This window comes from Silene latifolia, chromosome X (genome assembly GCF_048544455.1).
Source record: "Silene latifolia isolate original U9 population chromosome X, ASM4854445v1, whole genome shotgun sequence".
NCBI classification, from domain to species: Eukaryota; Viridiplantae; Streptophyta; class Magnoliopsida; order Caryophyllales; family Caryophyllaceae; genus Silene; species Silene latifolia.
In genome coordinates, this window is record NC_133537.1 from 94,781,262 (window position 1) to 94,785,892 (window position 4,631).

The 4,631-nt window shown below is 40.4% G+C and overlaps 1 non-coding gene across 1 annotated transcript; it reads left to right on the top strand.

Annotated features, from left to right (window-relative positions):
- Nucleotides 1-3,122: 3,122 nt before the first annotated feature.
- On the top strand, nucleotides 3,123-3,229 carry LOC141624491 (small nucleolar RNA R71). Its single transcript, XR_012534298.1, has one exon. It is a non-coding gene; the product is annotated as a small nucleolar RNA R71 (small nucleolar RNA).
- Nucleotides 3,230-4,631: the final 1,402 nt, after the last annotated feature.

Here is a 4,631-nt window from a genome sequence, read left to right on the forward strand (position 1 = left end):
GATGATTTAAGCAAGAAAAGAGTGAAAATCTTCAATTTCCATGTATACCCAAATCGATTTCAAGATGAAAGGCTTTGCCTTTATAATTTCAAAACTCGACTCAAAGGTTGAAGATTTTGGTGCTTGGTTTGATTTTTGTTGGAAGAGGAGTGATTAATTGTTGTTAAAAGGAAGTTTTGATTTGATTTTGTTGAATGTGGTTGAGGAAATTTTGTTTTGGTGATGGAGAGGATGAGGGTTTTGAGTTTTGGGGTTTATGGGTAGTATTTTGAATGAAGGAATGAAGAAATGAATGTGGGATGGGGTATTTAAAATACCCGAAAAATTTGAAATAGCAGGGGAAGACGGGCGTCTTTTCTTCGGGACGCTCGGATTCTGCTTGTTTTGGTTTGAGAATTCTCGCCTAAAGACGGGCGTCTTTCAACAAAGACGCTCGGATTTATCGACTGCGGGACGGGCGTCTTCTGCTGAAGACGGGCGGATTCTCAGACAGTGAGATTACTTGTTTTTCACAGGCAAAAAGACGGGCGTCTTTCCTTTCAGGACGGGCGGATTTCTGAAGACGAGCGTCTTCTCCACCAGGACGCTCGAATTCTTCAACAGTCCCAAAATTTCAAAATTTCAGCTCAGATGGACGGGCGGATTCTGACAAAGACGCCCGGATTCTCTCTGTTTTACCCGGATTCAGTTCCATCCTTGTACTTGCATATCCCTTGTCATTTTCCATTCTTCAAATCCTGTGTTCTTCATTGTAGGGGCACTACTAAGGCATGAATAGCCTAGGCAATTGCTATCCCCACACTAGGCTAAAGCACTACACATCAACTAAATCATTAGTCCCTCCCTCACTTCTCTCAAAAAATGATAATTATCTTGATCAAGGCTTACAAATCCAAAAATGACAAAAAATGTAATGTAAGAATTAAAATGCGAGTTAGGGAGTTAGAAATATTTACAAATGGTGGTTTAGGGAGGACTCCACCAAACTCTCATCCTTAGTGAGATGTCATGGGGGCATGTCCAAGGTGTTGTTGATGTTGCTCAACACCTTGAAGAAGTAATCAAAAGCTTGTTCATTATCATGATAAAGGTCTTCAATAGACCTTTGCCCTTGTTGTCGGTCTTGATCGATAGCATTACCAATATAGGGATTGAAAATCCCTTCAAACTCATCGTCCCAAAGACCACAAACTTCATCTACTTGATCACTAAAGATCTCTTGAGTTGATGGAGACAACTCTCCCACTTTCTTGTCTTGGCCAATGAGGCCATCCTCTTCATTGCTTGACTTTGGTGTGCTTTTCAAGCTCTCTTTGTTACAATTCACTTGCTCTTTGAATGGAGCATCTTCAATTATGTTCTTCCATTGGAATTCCGACTTCTTCCTATCATCCTTCCGGCTATAATGATCAACCATAAAACATGGTTCATGCAAACGGGGAGCTCTCACGGTCTTGTCAAGATTGAAAGTTATGCTCTCATCTCCCACTTCTAGAGTGAGCTCTCCATGCTTCACATCAATCACCGCACCCGCGGTGTGTAAGAATGGTCTTCCTAGAATGATTGGAATGTTGGAGTCTTCTTCCATGTCAACAATGACAAAGTCCACCGGGATGAAAAATTTCCCAACTCTTACGGGAACATCTTCCCATATCCCTAATGGTGTCTTCGTCGATCTATCGGCCATTTGGAGTGTGATATTGGTGCATTTAAGCTCTTCCATCCCCAACCTTTTACTCACCGAGTACGGCATAACACTCACACTAGCCCCTAGATCACATAAGGCTTTGTTGATCGTGGTGTCGCCAATGGTACACGGTATTGAGAAGCTTCCCGGATCTTTGAGTTTTGGAGGTGAACTCCCTTGAAGTATTGCGCTACTCACTTTAGTGAAGGCGATAGTCTCAAGCTTCCGGATCGACTTCTTCTTTGTGAGGATGTTTTTCATGTATTTTGCATAGGCCGGCACGTGATTGATTAATTCCGTGAAAGGAATTGAGACTTCCAAATTCTTCACAATTTCCATAAATTTTCCAAGTTGGTCATCAAATTTGGGCTTGCCTTGACGACTCGGAAAAGGAAGTCTAATCACAATGGGCTCATTCTCCTTGACCTTGTCTTCATTTTTCTTTGAAATTTCTTCTTTTTATGGTTCTCCATCCTTGGAGTTTTGCACAATTTCTTCTTTGTCACTAACTTCTACAACTTTATCCTCAACTTTCTTCTTCGGTGCTTCATACCTTGTACCACTCCTCAAGTGAATCGCACTAACCGTTTCATGTCTTGGGGGATTACTTTGAGGTGGTAATTGCCCCTTTTGTCTTTGTGAGCTTGAAGATGCTAGTTGAGTCAATTGGGTTTCCAACATTTTGGTGTGAGCTAGGATGTTGTTGATGGTGATTTTCTTTGCTTGACTATCCTTTTGCATTTGAGTGAAAAACTCTTGTTGATTCTTTTGCATTTGGAGGACCGCTTTTTTATTATCAAAACCTTGGTCATTTTGTTGATTGTATGGAGTTTGATTTTGGTAACCTTGGTTTTGGTTGTAAAAGGGTCTTTGATTTTGGTTTCTCATAGGAGGTGGGGTGTATGTTGGTTGAGGGTTTTGAACATTTTGGCTTTTGTATGAGAGATTTGGATGGAATTTGGTGTTTTCATTGTAATAGTTTGAATAAGGGGTACCACTCTTGTATGCTTGGAAAGCATTCACTTGTTCATTTGTTCCCCTACATTCACCTTGGTTATGTCCCAAAGTTCCACAATTCTCACATATCCCACTTGGGATTGATGAAGACGCCGTCATGGCATTAACATGATGCTTTGGTGATTTTGAGGCTTCTTCAAGTCTAGCCATAGCTTTTTCAAACTTCAAATTGATGGTATCAATGTGAGCACTAAGTTGAGCGCCCAATTGAGTAATGGAGTCCACTTCATGCTTTCCTCCTCTAGTAGCCTTGCGAGGTCTACTATATTGTGAGTTATGGACCGCCATTTCCTCAATTTTGTTCCAAGTTTGATTGTCATCGACTTCGGTGAACATTCCATTTGATCCCATGTTGAGTATGTTCCTTGAATCTACATAAAGACTGTTCTAAAATTGTTGTACCAAGAACCACTCGCTAAGTCCATGGTGAGGACATGAGCGACAAATTCCCTTAAACCGCTCCCAAGCTTCATACAAAGATTCTTCATCCCTTTGCTTAAAGCCCGTGATTTGAGCCCTTAGCATGTTAGTCTTTTCCGGTGGATAGAACTTTTTGTAGAAAGCTAGAGCCAACTTTTTCCAAGAATCAATTCCGAGAGTAGCCTTATCAAGGCCTTTCAACCATTGTTTCGCGGTGCCAATTAGAGAAAAAGGAAATAAGACCCATCGAATTTGGTCTTGAGTTACACCGGGTTGAGAAATCGCATCACAATAGTCACAAAAAGTCTCCATATGAGAATGAGGGTCTTCACTAGGCATCCCCCCAAATTGGCTTCTTTCGACTAATTGGATAAATGCGGATTTGGCAATAAAATTTCCGGTTAGATGTTGTGGTGTGGGAGTATCATTGGGTAGGTTCTCCTCGGTGGGTACGGAATGTGATGAAAACTTAGGCATTGTGGGTTGATTTTGTGTTGGGTTTTGTGTTGGGTTCTCCTCACCTTCTCTTGCAAAAGGGTTGATGAACTCAAAAGTATTTGGTTGAATATCTACAACCTCACCAATACCTCTCAAAGTTCTCCTAGCAAGTCTCCTATTGGTTGTCAAAGTCCTTTCAATTTCGCGATCAAAGGGTAACAATTCACCTTGTGACCTTCTAGACATGCAAAATATCAAACAACTCGAAAACAATTAGAACAAACCTTGAGGAGTTTTACTTCCCCAAGGCAAAGAAAGACACAACTAATAACAATATAAGAAAATCTAAATCAAGTTAACACCGTCCCCGGCAACGGCGCCATTTTTGGTCGTGTTACTATATTTTCGGTTACTTGTCGTTAGGAGCACCTAGACCAAAACACAATTTATAACTTCACAAACAACTCTAAAATTAGTAAAGAGGCAAGTAAAGGTCGGATCCCAAGGGACGGGAATTGAGATGAGATTTCTATTGTAACTAGTGGTGTCTAAGGGGTGTCACAATTTGGGGTTTGAAGTAGAAGATCACTAAACTAAATAGCAATAAAAGTAAACAAGCAAGATGAATTAAAAGGGATGTAAACAATTGATAAAAAACACTAGGGTGTCATGGGGTCATAGGGGATTCATGGGAATTGATCATACAAACATATTCTTAAGTTATAAGCAAGCAATTATTGTTGTGATGGATTGAGTTGGTTTATATCTTACAATCCTAGGAAAGTTTGGGTCCCGGAGCCGAATCGATTAGATTGTACAACACCTACAAGTCGACTTAATCTTCCCTACTCAACAATATGCATGGTCTAATGAGACTCGAGTTGGTTTATGTCTTACAAGTCTCATTGAAAAGATAGGTGATGGGTAAAAAATGCAAGGATTCATAGGCTCACATTTCATCAAACATAACATGTGCATAAGTTGAGATCACAACAAGCAAGCAAATAAACTATGAAAGCATATTAATTTAAGCATGAATCACCCCCCATGTTGGTTTCCCCTAATTACC